The sequence below is a fragment of the Hylobates moloch genome, unplaced genomic scaffold, assembly GCF_009828535.3.
Source record: "Hylobates moloch isolate HMO894 unplaced genomic scaffold, HMol_V3 SCAFFOLD_19, whole genome shotgun sequence".
Taxonomy (NCBI): Eukaryota; Metazoa; Chordata; class Mammalia; order Primates; family Hylobatidae; genus Hylobates; species Hylobates moloch.
Window position 1 is genome coordinate 52,724,310 of NW_026652294.1, and position 19,302 is coordinate 52,743,611.

The 19,302-nt window shown below is 38.1% G+C and overlaps 1 long non-coding RNA gene across 1 annotated transcript in view; it reads right to left on the minus strand.

Moving 5' to 3' along the window:
- Positions 1–952: 952 nt before the first annotated feature.
- The window catches only part of LOC116459098 (uncharacterized), a 33,023-nt gene continuing 14,673 nt past the window's right edge, over positions 953–19,302 (minus strand). The window contains exons 4-6 of the long non-coding RNA XR_004245461.1: positions 15,631–15,803; positions 14,894–15,092; positions 953–1,297 (exon numbers count right to left, since the gene is read on the minus strand). This is a non-coding gene — a long non-coding RNA (uncharacterized LOC116459098). The remainder of the gene's footprint in view (positions 1,298–14,893; positions 15,093–15,630; positions 15,804–19,302) is intronic.

Below are 19,302 nucleotides of genomic sequence, written 5' to 3' on the forward strand. Positions count from 1 at the left end.
GCTCTGGTTCGGTGCGGAAGAACTTAGCATCCAAGGTTGAACATAAAGAATATCCTATTTATTTCTTCTAACTTGCTACAGGGTGTTGGCACTCTAGTTGTCTGTGGATAAACTTAATATCTTGATTAGTTCTCCTGAGAATGCCTTTGGAAACTGTTATATGAAGTGGAAGGTGGAAGGCTGGCTAATACCTATGGTGGGTTCAAAATAGTCTGCCGAGGTCTGGTAGCTTGGAATTGTCAGACGTTTGTTACCTTGACAACCACAGACAGCACAAGCCTGGGTTTTGAGTGACTTTAGATTCCTTTGCAATTCCTTCTGGGGATGAATGATTTGTATGTCTAATCAATGAATGGCAAAGACATGTTATTTAATAAGATTAATGAAGCTCACATGAAGCATTCTGTACACTAAGTCCAATGGCATGGCTTCCTAAGAAATGTAGTTAACATTCCTAAGAAATGCAGTTAACATTTCTGGAATGTAGGCCCCAGGGAGAACCAAAGCCTCCTTTCATACTAGGTGAAATTCTAGGCAGGGGTTACAATGCTACTTTCAGTTGACTCTGCTATATAGTCACAGAATATGTCCTCAGCCCTATGAGGAAGGACTTTTTCCCTCATTTTCCTTTTATTCTCTTAATTGCTGATGGTCTGGATAACACTGGGATGACTTCTAGACCTAGAACTTCCTTGTAATAAATCAGTCCTGACCCTATGATTTATAAGAGGTTAGGAAACAATGAAAACAAGGGGGGGGGGGTTTGGTATTTTTGTTCTGTTTAAAGAAATTCTGGAATATAATTTTTCTTTCTATAATGTTTTCCACATTCTTCTCTCTTCCTGTCACAGTGTGGCCTCATCTTCTAACCTCGGGTTAACCTTTATTCCTTTCAATAGGACTCTAATGAACACAAATCTCAGCCTATAAACAGAGATCTACTCTCCATATTTATTTATCATAGAAATTTATTTCTTGGATGTTGTATTTATTATTTATTGCTATGTAACACACTACCCCAAAACTTAGCAGTTTAAAACAACTGGGGGTGATTATTTCACACACCTTTTGAGAGTATGGAATTGGGGAGTGTCTTATCGAGTCGTCTGGTTCAGCTCTCTTATGAAGTTACAGTCACATTATCAGTTGGAGCCACAGTCTATAAGACTTGACCAGGACTAGAAGAGCCACTTCTAGGTTCACTCATGAGGTTGTTGGCAGGAGTCAGTTCTTTGTTGCATGGCCCTTTCCACAGGACTGTTTTCTCAATATGGCAGCTGGTTTCCCCTAGAATGAGCTGTGGGAGTGACAACAAGAAGGTTTTTCTTTATAATCTCACCTTAGAAATGACTATTACTTATGCTTTATTCTGTTCACACAGACCAGTCCTGATACAATATAAGAGGGGACTACACAAGAGTGTAAATACGAAAGATAGGTCATGGAGAGGACACATGTATTTTCCCTTCTTAGTTTGCCAAAGTGTGGAAACATAATTACAATGAATGTAAGGTTTTCCTCAACACTCATTCCTGGAGCTGTGTGTGAATCCTTATGTAGTACCAAGTCTAGGTTTGGTTTTTGTTTTCTTGTTTTGTTTTGTTTTGGAAGAGAGAGGATGTTTAAAAGGGCAGGTATGTCTGATTTTGGGCATTATTATATAGCCACCTTGAAAACTGATGACAAATTATCATGGACATTGTTAGTACATCTCTCACTTAATGTCCAGCAGGAATGCCATCTTTCATTCCCCCAAAGTATTAAGATACTCATAAGTTCCCCATATTTCAGATGGAGAGTGAGATGGACCCAGGTCTTCACTGTCCAATACGATAGCTACTAGCCATACATGGCTATCGAGTACTAGAAATGCAGTAGTCAGAATTGACATGTGCTGTTAAGTGTAAAATACACATCTATTTTAAAGGCTTTGCAAGAAAAAAGTAAAATATCTAATTAGTATTTCTGTATTGATTACATATTAAAAGAGTGTTTTAGTTATGTTGGATTAAATAAAATGTAGTGTTAAGTTAGTTTAATGTTAGCTGTTTTGTATTTTTTTTTTAAAATCTATTGGAAAAAATACTTAAATAGCTTGCATTGGTGGCTTACGTTTCTATTAGACAGTGCTTCTTGAATGGAAAGTAGCAATATAGAGGAAAAGCCTCCCTATCCAATACAGGAGTGTGAAGTGCCCTTCCACAGGTGATATTTGGTGAAAGTGAATAATAAAGACTGACTTCAGGAAAAATCACAGGTAAATATCATAGAGTCTGAGAACAATGGTGTGCACAGCAGAAACTTTCAATAACTTCCCCATATTTCCTCTCATTCATTATTCAATAAACACTGCCTGCTTCTTCCTGAAAACACTCAGAAAATTCCTCAAGATTATTCTAATAGCAAGAGTATCTCCAACCCAGGAGGACAGAAGATGAAGGGGCTTGGATATTATTGTCTCAAAGAATAGCCTTTAACTGAAATGCTCATGGATAGGAATAATCAATATCATGAAAATGGCCATACAGCCCAAAGTAATTTATAGATTCAATGCTATTCCCATCAAGCTACCATTGATTTTCTTCACAGAATTGGAAAAAAACTATTTTAGATTTCATATGGAGCCAAAAAAAGAGCCCCTATAGCCAAGACAATCCTAAGAAAAAAAAGACAAAGCAGGAGGCATCACGCTACCTGACTTCAAACTATACTACAAGGCTACAATAACCTAAACAGCATGGTACTGGTACCAAAAGAGATATATAGACCAATGAAACAGAACAGAGGCCTCAGAAATAACACCACACATCTACAACCGTCTGATCTTTGACAAACCTGACAAAAACAAGCAGTGGGGAAAGGATACCCTATTTAATAAATGGTGTTGGGAAAACTGCCTAGCAATATGCAGAAAACTGAAACCGGGCCCCTTCCTTACACCTTATACAAAAATCAACTCAAGGACCGGGTGCATTGGCTCACACCTATAATCCCAGCACTTTGGGAGGCCAAGGCAGGCAGATCACAAGGTCAGGAGATCAAGACCATCCTGGCTAACACGGTGAAACCCCATCTCTACTAAAAATACAAAGAATTAGCCGGGCATGGTGGCAGGTGCCTATAGTCCCAGCTACTTGGGAGGCTGAAGCAGGACAATGGCGGGAACCCAGGAAGGGGAGTTTGTAGTGAGCGGAGATCATGCCACTGCACTCCATCCTGGGCGACAGAGGGAGACTCCGTCTCAAAAAAAAAAAAAAAAAAAAAAAAAAAAATCAACTCCATATGAATTAAAGATTTAAACATTAAGACCTAAAACAAAAAACCCTAGAAGAAAACCTAGGCAATACCTTTCAGGACATAGGCATGGGCAAAGACTTCATTACTAAAACACTAAAAGCAATTTCAACAAAATCCAAAATTGTCAAATGGATCTAATTAAACTAAAGAGCTTCTGCACAGCAAAAGAAACTACCATTAGAGTGAACTGGCAACCTACAGAATAGGAGAAAATATTTGCAATCTATCCATCTGACAAAGGGCTAATATCCAGAATCTACAAGGAACTTAAACAGATTTACAAGAAAAAAACAAACAACCTCATCAAAAAGTGAGAGAAGGATATGAACAGACACTTAAAAAAAAAAAAAGACATTTATACGGCCAACAAACCTGAAAGAAAAGCTCATCATCACTGGTCATTAGAGAAATACAAATCAAAACCACAGTGAGATACTATCTCATGCCAGTTAAAATGGCGATTATTAAAAAGTCAGGAAACAACATGCTAGAGAGGATGTGGAGAAATAGGAACATTTTTACACCATTGGTGGGAGTTCAAATTAGTTCAACCATTGTGGAAGACAGTGTGGTGATTCCTCAAGGATGTAGAACTAGAAATAGCATTTGACCCAGCAATCCCATTACTGGATATATACCCAAAGGATTATAAATCATTCTATTATAAAGACACATCCACACACATGTTTATCACAGCACTATTCACAATAACAAGGACTTGGAAACAACCCAAGTGTCCATCAATGTTAGACTGGATAAAGAAAATGTGGCACATATTCACCATGGAATTTTATGCAGCCATAAAAAAGAATGAGTTCGTGTCCTTTGCAAGGACATAGATGATGCTGGAAACCATCATTCTCAGCAAACTAACACAGGAATGGAAAACCAAACACTGCATGTTCTCTCTCGTAAGTGGGACTTGAACAATGAGAACATATGGGCACATGGAGGGGAATATCACACACCGGGGCTTGTGGGGGGGGGGGGGGCAAGGGGAGGGATAGCATTAGGAGAAAGATCTAATGTAGATGATGGGTTGATGGCTGCAGCAAACTGCGATGGCACATGTAACAGATCTTCATGTTCTGTACATATATCCCAGAATTTAAAGTATAATAAAAATGAAAAAAAAAAGGATAGCCTTTAACCAAAGATAAATAGAAATCGATAAATAAATGTCCTGGTTTCTTTGCCCCTCATGTGGGATTATATGTGTGTTTTGCACTTTTGTCCAGAGGTGTGCAAAATATGGAGTCCCTGACAAAAATATAGAGTCTCAGTTGCGTGCAGCAGTGACCCGCTGACAAACATATCTTGATTAGGTTTTCTTGTCTTCCTACTCCACTATTGGTAATTTCTAGGACCACTTTCCAGATAAACTTCTTTTACGTGATCCTACTTACAGGGCCTCCTTCTAGAGAAATCTAATTTAGGACAGAATGCATGAGTGCACGTGTCTGCAAGCAGGAGTGTGGACACACAAAGACAGAGAAGTAGCCCTATGTATTTCTAGTTAGTGTAAGTATTCATGGGTTAACTTAACATAATGATTTGACGACCAAAATTGTTTTCTCTGTGTATCTGCTTTCTTGTCCTCTGGTGCTGCATTTGCGTATCACCATTCTATCCTGGTAATATCTTACCTCCTTCCCTCTAAACAGCATCCTCTGGATGGCTGTGTTCACAAAGCCTTGCAGTAGCCAAATTGGTCCAGGTTCTAGAAATACGGGCCGTACGTGACAGCCTAAAAGTTTTCCTTTTGACATGTGTTGAAAGGAAAATCAGTTTTCTTCCTGAGAATAGCATGAGTATGACACTTTACTTTCCAGCCTCTTCCTATTGTGACAGGTTGATAAGCACTGTATTTTCATCCTCCTATTTTCTTCATCATATATAGGTCTCAATTTATAACCCACGTGTGCAGTTTCATTGAGAAGCAGGGCAGAAGGCATACTGCCCTATTTTAGCTCAGCAGGGCAAGAGCATTAAGAACAATGAAAGTTCAGAGTTACCTATCACAAATATATCTGAATGATAGCATCAACAAAATCAGAATGAGCTTTTCCAGGAAACAGTGACCCTGTGACATAAAAGCCATGCTACTGAGAGGTGAAGCCGGTTGGGTTTCTAGGTTGGGTGGGGACTTGGAGAACTTTTCTATCTAGCTAAAGGATTGTAATTGCACCAATCAGCACTCTGTGTCTGGCTAAAGGTTTGTAAATGCACCAATCAGCGCTCTGTGTCTAGCTAATTGGGTAGGGGACTTGGAGAACTTTTCTGTATAGCTAAAAGATTGTAAATGGCATCAATCAGTGCTCTGTGTCTAGCTAAAGGTTTGTAAACGCACCAGTCAGCACTCTGTAAAAATGGACGAATCAGCACTCTGTAAAACGGACCAATCAGTACTCTGTAAAATGGACCAATCAGTAGGATGTGGGTGGGGCCAATTAAGGGAATAAAAACAGGCCACAGAGCCAGCAGCTGGCCACTTGTTGGGGTCCCCTTCCATGCTGTGGAAGCTTCGTTCTTTTGCTCTTAGCGATAAATCTTGCTGCCCACTCTTTAGGTCCACACTACCTTTATGAGCTGCAACACTCACCATGAAGGTCTGCAGCTTCACTCCTGAAGCCAGAAAGACCACGAACCCACACGGAGGAACAAACAACTCTGGACGTGCCACCTTTAAGAGCTGTAACACTCACTGTGAAGGTCTGCAGCTTCACTCCTAAAGTCAGCGAGACCACGAACCCACTGAGAGGAATGAACAACTCTGGATGGGCCACTTTTAAGAGCTGTAACACTCACTGCGAGGGTCTGCAGCTTCACTCCTAAAGTCAGTGAGACTACAAACATCTGAAGGAACAAACTCCGGACACACCATCTTTAAGAACTGTAACACTCACTGCAAGGGTCCGTGGCTTCATTCTTGAAGTCAGACCAAGAACCCACGGGAAGGAACCAATTCTGGACACACTACCACAGTGTCTAGGTTGCATTAAAACAAGCACAGTAATAATAACAATAGCAAACAATAGCACCACTTCTCATAAGTAAAGTGCTTTCTGGTGTGTAAAACACTTTCATAGATATCTTCTCCTTTGATTCTTTCAACAGCACTATAAGAGAAGCAACAGTTGTTGTGGATATGCTGGCAAATTATTTGGCATCGCAATCCTACCCATCTGTACTCTTGCACTAGCTAATTTGTATAATCTGGTTTCATGGCTTTAAGGAAACATCCAGGCCTAGGGGAATCAATAAAACAGTGTACAAAAATTGTTTGATGCATGAACACTCAATCTTTGCAACATTAATTTCAAATGGGCACTTGGCCAACTCACATGTATTTATTATCTCAGCTCACTCCACCCCAATGTCTATTTTCTTTATCTTTCTCCCATCCACAAATCATCCATACATGGTCCACTTGCTTAATTTCTCCATCAATACATTATTCCTTCCTACTAGCCTGGAGCTTGATTTTAACAGCACTCTTGGTAATGGGCCCATTTGGTTTGGTCCCAGGACTGCCTCCTGGGTATTGTAAATAGTTGGCATCCTTTGTGGATGTGGCATAGATTTTTAGTGTGAGCCGAGAACTGATATGCAAATTTCTTTTGTCACTGTGTTGTTTTACCCACTTCTTTGGAAACAGTATTGATAAAGATGCATTGGGAAAGCAGCACTGTCAGAAAGTTAAGTTTTATGACAGGAAGTGCTAAATAAATCGTCTGTTAAAAGATGGAGTAAGTAAAAAATATAGAGACATTGATATGTCAAGCAAGGTAGAAATTAGTATATCATAAAATGATGTCATGCTACCAAGCAGGGTGAGTTCATGAAACTTACCAGAGAATCCAGGAATTGGTCAGCATTTCTAGTGGAAGTGTTTGGTTTATGTTTATGGCAAAGAATTATCCTAGAATGTAAGCTTCATAAGAGCATGGCTTTGTCCTTCTATCCCACTATGTCACCAGCTCCTAATACAGTGTCTGGTACAAAGAGAGCATGCACACAGATTTTAAATAAACGGATACCACAATGATTAAATAAATTTGTCATCTAGTCTATAATAATCTCATTCCTATTCTGAAGCCACTGGTATCATAGGGTGCCCTAGAAATAGGCATATTTTAAGGAAGAAATCTGAACAGTCCCTTTAAATTTTCTCAAGCTTCCTTTAATGAAGCAAAGAAAAATTCAGTTGCATTTTGTATTTCTCAGTTAAGAATGGTCTGGCCACGGGGCACAATGATATTTTTAAATGCAGGGAAAATAATCCACCAGTTTAATCTGCACAACGTTTAACACAAATATCTTCTCCATTAACAATATGGTGCGAGAGAGAGTCTGGGGATCATTAGAGGACCTGAAAACACCCTGCAATGTGTTTGTACAAGATTAGCCCTTCATCGAAAAGATGTATTCATTCTCGATATGGCCTTATGTCAGGGTTGCTGGCCTTAATGTGTGGAACTTTTCCAGTTCATCAAGGCTAACGTGCCCGGAGCTATTTTCTGGGTTTGAAATAAAAGAGCAAGCTGTGGCAAGCTGGAAACCTTTGTTACTATTTGTATTCCTCTCTTCTCTCCATTTCCTGCTCTCTCTTTTTTAATCCACCTGGTTTTTCCTTTGCTTAGTAAACAGAGTTGCCCATCTGACAAATTGTGAAAATATCCCCTCAACCCCTCACTCACACATTTGGCCTTGGTTTTAATACCAAAGAGTTTCAAATACCAAAACGTAGGCAGCCATTCCTCTTGGCTGCTTATAGGCTCAATTCAGCTATTTCCTCAACAATCTGAAGGAACCTTTCCTGTCCTGTCCTGTCCCGTCTCTTCCTGGTCTTGAATTTATTTTCCTATCACTCTAAATCTCTGCCTTTTCTGATAAAAATCTGTGTTTAAATTGAACATTTTTACAGTTTTTTGGTTTAGATTTGATGCTGTATATTTTATAAGTGAGTTTGAAGGGAAAGGCAAGGAAATTCTCTACATCCAAGGTATCCAGTTAGTATGGGATATGTTATGCTACAAAGGCAAGTCACACAAACATCTGAAAATGTAAAGGTTTAGCTCATGCTACATGCCCATTGCTGGTTGGCAGGGAGTCCTGCCCACCATAGTCACTCAGAGTTCAGGCCAAGAAATCAGCTACCACCTCAAATATTGCTGGCCGTAGTACAAGGGAAAGCTAGAACTCTAGGGAAAGACTTCTCACAGTTTAACTTGCATGAGTTCACTTGGGGATCTTATGAAAATGTTGATTCTGATTCAGTACATCTGGGCAGACCCTGAAAAATCTACATTTCTAAGAAGAGTTCAAGTGATGGTGCTGCTGCTGCACTGCCTAGTGTATGTTCAGTAGCTCAGGCCTAACTAAACTAGCAATTAAGTGTTCTGCCCCAGAAGTACAATTTCATTAGACACACTGCTCCTCTCAACAAGACAGCTGGGAAGTACAATCCAATCAGATACCCAGAAGACAGAATTGAAAATATTTGGTGAACATCCAGAAACATTAACATGGCTATTTATATAGCACAGAAGCAAAATAAATACTTCTTAAATCATTTTTAAGCTAAACTGATCAATGTATTAAAATGTTAATAAAAACAAATTGGGCAGAGATTCTCAATCCCAGGCTATATATCAGAATCAACAGTGGGGATGTTTTTAATCACAGACACCTGACAATGTAGAGTGGCTATGTGGCAGGGTTTGAATATATTTTTCTTTTTTTTTTTAACTACCTAGGCAATTCTTTAGCCGGGATTTAAAAAGCACTGACGTAGGAATTCCTAAGCATTTTATTGAAGGTGTAAAAGTACAATTTAAAGAATGCACTTGTAGGTGTGAAAGAAAATTCTCTTCTACCCCCTGAAAGTTAGATTTCTGGAATAAACTTGACAGTAGACAGATTAAGAGGTAAAAAGGCAAACAAATTCATTATGTCAACATGCATGGGCATCCCGTAAAATGTGAGACTTGAAGAAAGACTCGATGATTAAAGATTTTATACCTTTATGACCTCAAATGACTGAAGTTTTATATCATAGAGAAAGAATAGGGTCTGGGGGCTTTTCAGGGGGAGATGGTGACAAGCCATGGGAGGGTCAGGGGAGAAACTGCACTGGGAACAAAGTCTCTCTTACTATGCAGATAAAGTTTCTCAGAAGCAGCCCTCAGAGGAATTGATGGTAGCTGTGGTTAAAGTCTCTCAATGGAGATGTCAGACTTGTAGTCTCTGTTCCTGATTTAATCTTCCCTGATTGACAATTGTATGTCTTCTGGAGGAACTTACCTTAGTCAGTTAAGGGTAGATGAGAGAAAGCCCTTTCCCTGCTTTTGCTGCTTTTCAGCTGCTCTGTTTGAAGTCCAAAGTGACAAATTTGGAGGTATTCTTTTCTGAACATCAATATATTTGATTATCAATGGCCTCTACCACAAATTTATGAAATATATAAGTAGTTGTATTTTAATTGAAATTTAATATAAATTTACACCTGTGACAGAAAATATTTTTGTTTCCATTTATAAAAATTTATTTTTTTCTCTTTTTAAAATTACTGTAAAAGCCCAAGGGAAGGCCTTCCATTGAAGAAGTCAACTATATTACATTATTCACGTTGCTCAAATATAAAAGTACTTAACTACATAATTACTAAATGTTGATTTATTCAAGATTGTGAGATAATTGAAAAAAAGGCAGTCAAGGTAAATTGGAAGGCAGAAAAAAAAAATGAAGAAAAGAAAGAAGCATAGAAGTGAAGGGGGAAGACTTCCCCTTTGCAGTCTGAAGATTTGCTGAAAATAAACTGACAAAAGTCACATTAATAGAAGAAAAAGGCATACAAATTTATTTTATTATGCGTGGGTAAAAAAAAAAATCACAGTAGAATGATTATCCAAAACCAAATGAAGTGCATATGCTTTTAAAACCTTCTTCACAGGGGAAGGGAGATTAGGAAATCTAGAGTAAACAATATTAGGGGAAATGAATAGGCCCAATGCTCAGACAGTAGTTCCTAACCAATGGTTAGTTTCTTTGGAAACTGAATGGGTCTAGGGGAATAGACAGTGGCTCCTGATGAAATAGTGTAGTTACATTCCCCACTCCCTACAATATGAGTTTACTTAATGAAAACTCAGGGAAGGGACAGAAGGTAATTGTTTTCTTTTTGGGTGTGCCCAGTCCCTCTGCAGATAGGGGAAAAGCCTCTCCTAGCACCTGCTGATCTCCAAGGGCCTTCATTTCAAAATACTTAAGCATACTAGGGTGCCATATTTTGGGGTGACATTGTGTGGTCTCCTTCAGAAAGAAAAGAGGGAAGAAGCTGACATATTGCCCAGAACCAGAGCAGTAGAGGGTAGCCCTTGAGCACAGCCATGGGAATGAGCTAATGCAAATTCAATTCCAGATTCAAATTGTAATAACTATGAATATTGCTAAAGTGACTTCTCCTTGTGCAAGTTACTTAGCTTCTCTAAAACTCAGGTTTCTCACTTTTAAAATGGATAACATTGCTATCTCTCTAGATACTAGGTCAGCTAAATGAAAAAAGTTAAGCAAATCTCTTAGGACAGAGACTAACATGTTATCCATCAAAAAAGTTACCATTATTTTATTTGTTGACTTGATAGAATGGAGCTGCCTACAACATGACTCTGATAACACTGATAGTAAAACATGCCAATCCTCTCTGTTTCCTTGGGAGCCATCCAGTACATATAGAGGATTTATATCCTCGTTAATAACCTTTGTCATTGAACTGTGGTAGTGTTTGGGGTTAAGAGTTGTTATTAACATTCACATAATTAATGAAATGTAAACTAGATTTGTTAGACTACCCCAGTGAATTAATTTGGATAAAGGCAACATAAGGATAAATAAAAAGGGCATAAAAGAGGAAAAGGATGTCACAATTAGGTCTATTTCATCTCCGTAACACAATGGTTAGGAAAATATACTCTTGAATCTCACAGAGACCTGTCACTTCCAGCTAGGTCATTAGAGTCAAGTTACTTACCTTTTCTAAGTAAGGATTTCTTCTTCTGTAAAGAAGGTGAGAAAATATAACTACCAAAGGAGTGTTATATTGTTGTTATTCCAAATGTGGACTGAGGAAAAAAGAGAGACAGAGTTTCTATATGGGATCCCACAGGTTTTGTGCTACATTGTGACCAAGAAGGTCTTAATGTTCCCCTCAGCTTGACTAAACATTAAATAGGTTTCTTCTTGATATTAGAGGCCCTGACATCCTAATTTAACTTAGACAATTTTTTTAAAATTTATTTTTGAGATGAGGTCTTGCTCTGTCACCCAGACTGGAGTTCAGTGGCGCGATCTTGGCTAACTGCCACCTCCACCTCCAGAGTAGCTGGGTTACAGGCTCCTGCCATGATGCCCACCTAATTTTGTATTTTTAGTAGAAATGGGGTTTCATCATGTTGGCCAGGCTGGACTAGAACTCCTGACCTCAAGTTATCTACCTGCCACAGCCTCCCAAAGTGCTGGGATTACAGGAGTGAGCCACTGCTCCCAGCCTACCTCAGACAATTTTTTAGTGTAAATAATTTCCTGACTTTTTGAGATGTAAATCTTCTCCCAATCTCTTTCCAGTTTTACAATCCAGGCATTTCCTTTTTCAAGGACCTGGAAACTATTCCTTTGATATGTAATCATCAAAGAAGATAGGGCTCCTATCTCCCAGTCTAGGTGGGAGGCTAGGAACCTAACTTCCATAAGCACCAATTAGCAAACACAGTGGACCACATCAGCCTATAGTTCTCTGGTTCTTTTTCATTAGCTCATCCCAGTGCTTCAAAACTCTCCTGCCTTGTGTTTCACTGGGATTGAGTTCAATCTCTCTTCCCTACTGCAGTCGTCTTGAATAAAGTCTTCTTGTTTAACTCTGTCCAGTGCAATTTTTCTTTTACACTTATGGCCTCTTCAAATCAAAGACCATCAGCACTTTTCTATACTTAATCTTGATTCTTTAGGCTGAATTGTAAATTAAAGTAAGAGAGTAGATTTAACATTAAGGTTTAGGCTGGGGATGGTAGCTTACACCTGTAATACCACCAGTTTGGGAGGCAAAGGCAGGCAGATTGTTGGAGCTCAGGAGTTTGAGGCCAGCCTGGGCAACATAGCAAGACCCTGTCTCTATAAAAAATTCAAAAATTAGCTGGGTGTGGTGGCATGTGCCTATAGTCCCACCTACTTGAGAGGCTGAAGTGGGAGAATCACTTGAGCCTGGAAGGTGGAGGTTGCAGTCAGCTGAGATCGTGCCATTGCACTCCAGCCTGGGTGACAGAGCAAGACCCTTGTCTCAAAAAATAAAAATAAGAAGAAAGAAATTAAGGTTTAGACGTTTTCCATTTATCATGCCTTAAATAGGCATCTGAAAATCATGTTAACTCCACAGTAGCTAGAAGTTACCTGTAGTCCATCATTTATCTATAAATATTAAACTGAGATTTGCTAAATTTAAATTGGAGGAAAACTAGAATAGGAGGTCATCATCTTCATGTACTGTCTATCTTCTTATTGTTTGTAGGAGAAATGCCGAGTTCTCAACTCATTTTATTAATATGCATTGAAAATATTAGAAATATAAGGCTAAATAATGAAATATGCATGTCAAAACATTAACCCTTTTTAATTTTCATTGACTAGCATTTCATATGTTAAATAAAGCTAATCAGGTGCTCTAAAATTAAAGAACTCTTATTTATTACAATTAACCCAACATTAAGAAATTTTAACCTAATATACTTCTTGTCCTTTTGTAAAATTATAGTAACTAGCAGAAAAGATTAAGCCTCTCTACGTATTCTTACACTAATTTAACTAATATTTCCAGTTCTCAATTATTACATTGGTGGAAGAAGAAAATGTGAAATATTCCTATATATCCTGTCCCCAGAATTTCTTTCTACTATAACCTCTGTAACGTAACACCCATGCACCCCCCCAAAAAAAGAAAAGAAAAATGCAACAGTTGATAGGATAGTTTGAACATTGTTATAATTTCCAAGAAAATTTAATATTAGATTCAGCACTTTGATCAAGGTCTCTTTACTAAATAAAAAAAGTATCTTTTAATTTGTTCATTTGTTTATTCTTGTTTTCAGTCACTAAATAGATTTAGCTAACATTTATTATATATTAGGTACTAAGTGACATGTCAAAGAGTCATACTTTCACTTCTGGCTCTGATGCAGCAGCTCATGGCAGACCAATACTTCAGTCAATACATTTAGAAAAGCTGGATAAAATATTTAAAAATCAAATTGAAAAGACCATATTGCTGCTAAGGCAAATGAGGAAGCAGAAAATCAAAAACAGAGAATAAGAAGACATTTTCCCCTCAGGGAATCTGCCAGGTTGTGGTCTTGGCAAAGTGAGAATCTGAAAAACAGGACAAAGGACCATAACCAAAACAGATAAGCTGAGCAGGTTTTAGTAATTTCATGGGGCTGGCGAATAATTTTTGTTTAGGACACAAGTAAGACTTGGGGACAATGGTCTCAGAGTTTTCAGAGATGGGGAAAAGGGAACACTCTGGATATTTTCTTTTGAGGAATATCCTAATACTTTAAGGTGAACATGGAAAGAGGCTAAAAAGCAAAACAGAAAGCTGCTGCCAGGGAGAGAAGAGTTTTCAGCATACACAAGTATCTGATCAAACAATAACTGGAGTTAGGTCTCCAGCTAGAGACCCTGCAGAGCTATGTCTTAGGAGTGGAGGCAAATTAAAAAGCATCTGAGCCTTATGACCGAAATAAACCAACCGTAAATCTGATTGGTCTTGATTGCATTAAGGTAATCTGTTTCATACTCTAGCTGCTTCCTAGAGGAAGATGAATCATTGGTGGTAGAAGAGAATATGGCCCACAGATAATAATTATATATGTATAATTTCTGACATTCAGGCAAAAATTACCAGGTACAGTAAGACACATGAAAGGGGAGGGAAACAGACAACAGAAGCTCCTATGGACAAAATTGGGAACTCCTGCCAACCCCTTCCCTGGATTTATATGTTGATGCTCTAACCCCTAATATGACTACTTTTTGGAGACAGGGCCTATAAGTCTTAAAGGTGGAGCCTTGATCCTATTAGATTAAGTGCCCTTCTAAGAAGAGGTATCAGAGAGCTTTTTTCTCTCTCCCCCACACGTGCACAAGTTGAGGTCATATGAGTATACAGTAAAAATATGGCCATCTACAAACCAGGAAAAGAGCCCTGGAACCAAATCAGTAGGTACCTTGATCTTGGACTTCCCGGTTTCCAAATCTGTGAGTAACCAATTTCTGTTGTTCAAGTTAACGGTCCCCAACTTTTTTGGCACCAGGGACCAGTTTTGCAGAAGACAATTTTTTTCATGGAGGGGACTATGGAGGCCAGTTTTTGGATGAAACTATTCCACCTCAGATCATCAGGCATTAGATTCTCATAAGGAAAATGCAGCCTAGATCCCTTGCAAGTACAGTTAGCAATAGGGTTTGTGCTCCTATGAGAATCTGATGCCACCGCTGATCTGACAGGAGGCGGAACTCAGGCTGTAATGCTTGCTTGGCCACTCACCTCCTGTTACGTGACCTGATTCCTAACAGGCCACTGACCCATACAGATCCATGGCCAGGGTTTGAGGATCCCCGGTTTAAGTCACCCAGTCTGCAACATCTTGCTGTAGAAGGCTGAGCAGACTATTACAGATACATATCCACGTTGGCCCATGGGAAAACTTTCCCTTTTGTCTTCTGAAGGTTTGCTGAAAATCAAACTGAAAAAAAGGAAGATTGACAGGAGAAAAGACATACAAAGTTATTAATGTACCTGGGGGAGAAGCACAGAGTGATTACCATGCAATGGGATACAAATGGTTACATGCTCTCCTTCTTAGGGAAAAGTGAGGTGGGGAAGTGTGGATGATTTTAGTGGGGTAGCAAATGATTGTCAGGGAAATTCAATGAGCTTAAAGAACATACGATGGCTGGAAGGAAGTCTTTTGGGCTCACAGAAGAGACAGTGGTTAGTGACAAAAGTGTGCCCAGGTATGTGGCCAGACTTCAGTCTTTCATCCTGTGATCAGAGTTCAGTTAATGAAAATTTAAGAAAGTGACCAGAGGTCATTGTTTTCTTCTGTGACAGGCCCAGACTTTAGGTAGATAAGGAGACTCCGGAGAACAACTTCATTCTATGCTTTGGGAGAGACAGAAACACCATATTTTGGGGTGTTGGCCATATCTACATATAATGCAACAACATTGTTGATGCACAGCTTAGTATTTGACAACAGAGTACAGGGGATCTTTGCTCACATTTTTGGAGTTCTTTGTGTGGCAGTCTCCTCTCTGGTATTACATTCCACAGTTTCCAGCTGCTTCAGCCTAACCAAATTCTGCTCTCAGGCTCTAACTGAATGTAACCACCTTATTCTCCTTCAGTTTCGCCTCCTTGCACTGGCATCTGGAAATTGCGACCATGAAGAAAGCTGAAAATTCAATAGGGACCATCTAATTTGTTTCCCTTTTATGAGGAATCACAGCCCAACACTACTTGTCTCAATAGCTAAAAACAGTCATTTCATATATTTTGACCAGCTTTTAATTTGTTTACTGTGGATGTGTAACTTCTGTACCAGATACTTATGATTAGAAGGCTAATCCTTCCTATTCATGTTAAAAACTGTTATTAAACCAGAAATTGTAGTCTAAAAAAATCTGATAAAGCATATATGCAAAAATCCTCCAGCAAAAGTCACATTAGCAATAAAATATTGAGTGACAGAGATTGGGAAAGAGAGCAGGACAAGGATTCCAGCTATAATTGCTTCAATTTATTATCATTTGGAGTTTTTTGCAAGTTCAATAAGGCAAGTAAAAGAAATAAAATAAAAACAATTCTGGCTGGGCGCAGTGGCTCACGCCTGTAATCCCAGCACTTTGGGAGGCCGAGGCAGGCGGATCACGAGGTCAGGAGATGAAGATCATCCTGGCTAACACAGTGAAACCCTGTCTCCACTAAAAATACAAAAAATTAGCCAGGCATGGTGGCAGGCGCTTGTAGTCCCAGCTACTCGGGAGGCTGAGGCAGGAGAATGGCGTGAACCCGGGAGGCTGAGCTTGCGGTGAGCCAAGATCGCGCCACTGCACTCCAGCCTGGGCGACAGAGCAAGACTCTGTCTCAAAACAAAACAAACAAACAAAAAATTCTGAGGAAAAGAGGTGCAAAACCTCAACATAGAAAACTACAAGATAATTATGACAAAAAAAGGTAAGAAGACCTAAATAAATGAAGGGATATACTATTTCCATAAATTAGAAAACTCAGAATTTTAACAATGCCAAATGTTTCTAAGTTAATCTGTAATAAATAGTTCCATGTACTTATAACAGTCATATTCTTTTTAATGTATTGACAAGAATGGTAGAGAAAATTAAGAAATAAAAAAATGGAAGATTTACCTTATCAGACATTCAGATTTATTATAAAGCTATAGTTATTGAAACGGTGTGATGTTTGGCATAAAAACAGGCAAAGAGTATAATTAAACAGAATGGAGAGTTCAGAAATAGATCCACATATATACAGTCATCTGTGATGCAAGTGGAGAATTTTTTTTTTTCTTTTTACTTTTCAAAGCAGAGTATCTGGACTTACACGCACACTATTACCTGAAATTCTACACTCGGATATATACTCAGTGGAAATGTATCTAATGTGCTCCCAAAACTCTTGTATAAGAATGATTATAGCAACATTATTCATAATAGTGAAAAACTGGAAGCAAACCAAATGTTTACCAATAAACATAAAACTTATGTTTGAATAAAATAAATGTATGGATAAAAATTATGGTACATTCACACAAAATACTATATTCATGAAAGGGAATAAACTACATTCATATGAACAACATGAATATAGCTCATAAACACAAGAAGCCAAACACAAAAGAATCCATAACAAATGATATCACTTACATATAGTTCAAGAACAGGCAATACTAATACATGATGATGGAAATCAGGGGAGTGATTGATTACCTTTCACAGGGGATGGTCACTGGGAAGAAACATTAGAAAGGATTCTGGATATACTGGTTTTGTTCTATATCTTCATTTAAGTGGTAGTTATATAATAGTATTCATGTGCCTAAATATTCATCAGATTCTATACTTGTGATTTTTATAGTTTCTGTATATATATTGCAATACATATATTCCATTACCTCTGTGTGTTTTACACTGCAACAAAATTCATAAAAGCACAGACAGTATCCCAAATATAGTAGGGTAGAAAAGCCTTGTACTTAGAAACCTATAATATTCAGCAGCATTTGTAAGTGATTAGGAAATCAAAAATAAGTTACTGTTTCCTAGTTCAGAGTAGGAGAATATTGTTTCCACTTTGGTGGAGGTAGATTAAACTGAGGAGTGAAGAAAGGTTTTCTGGAGGAGATAAAATTTGAGATGGAACTGAAAAGAGAAACAAGTGATTGATAGGCACAAATGAGGAGTGGCCAGTCATTTCAGCAAAATAATTAGTATCCCTTCCCCAAAGTTGGTAAGCTATGTAAGAAAAAGTAACAGCCATTTGTTTGGATTATAATCAATAATGTGAAATTAGATTGAAAAGAAATATTAAGGGTAGATTTTGAATGATTGCAAATAATAGAGTAACAAATTTGGATTTCTGTAGACTCTGGGGAGCCATTTAACGTACATAAACAGGGAAAAAGGCATGATCAAAACTATGATATGGAAAAATAAGTTGACCTCAAGATTACAGGAAAGAGAAGGAAATTTATGTAGCAAGAAAACATAAATGAGTATTATAAAAATTTTATTCATTTTCATTTGGTAAATAGTTATTAAAGGTCTACTGACTAGCTCTGGCAAAAATTAGTGAGCAACTAATTTAGATCACTCAAGTGGGAGGGTGACAAGTAACATACATGACATCTTGATTAAAGAACAATTTGAAGAATTATTTATTGAGTACTACTAATGAAAAGGTATGAAAGTGCATAAGTTAAGAATATATTCAGCTGCCATAAACTGAAACCCCAACTCATACTTTTCTAAATATATGGCAGTTCATCTCCTTCACATAGTAAGAAGACAATAGCAGATATCGCTAGTGCTGGTTCAGCTTCTTAAAAATGACATAACATCAGTATTTTGTTTTCAGCTTTATTGAGGTATAATTGATGAATAAAAATTGCATATATTCAAGATGTACAACATGATTTTTTCATATACATATTCATTGTGAAATGTTATCCATAATCAAGCTAATTAACATATCTGTCACATCACATAATTTTCTTTTATGCATATGTGATAAGAATACTTAAAATCTACTCTCTTGACAAATTTCAAGTGTACAATATATTATTATTAACTATCGTCACCTTACTGTACATTAGATTCCCAGAACTTAACTCCTCTTATAACTGGAAGTTTATACCCTTTGACATCTCCCCATTTCCTCTACCCACTAACATCTGGGATCTTGAACTTTTCTCCAACATTCTGAGGCTGTTGGCTTCCATCTTGGGTAACGTCTCACAGTCACAAAAGATATGTCATATCTTTGACATGGCCTCTTAATCAGTGAAGGTAGGGGAAAAGGCAGTGCCTGACAATTCCGTGAACTTTTTATAAGAAAGGAAAAGGTTTTTAGAAATCCTCTCATCAGATTTTCTCTGTCATCATTGGCAAAAACTGGACCACATGTCCAGCCCCAGCTGAAATGAAGGCTATGAATATAGAGAATGAGGACACAGTGTACATGATACACTGCCCTGGCCTGTGTGCATTGCCACTCACAAAACCTACATCACCAAATCGTGATCAAGTCTCTTCCTTAACAAAGAGAAAGTGGAAAACTGATGTTGGTCCTAATAGAGTTTTTCACAGGTCACACAAAAATATACATACATATATAATGGGTGGCGCTTGCTCTTAAAGGGCATAAGTAATACA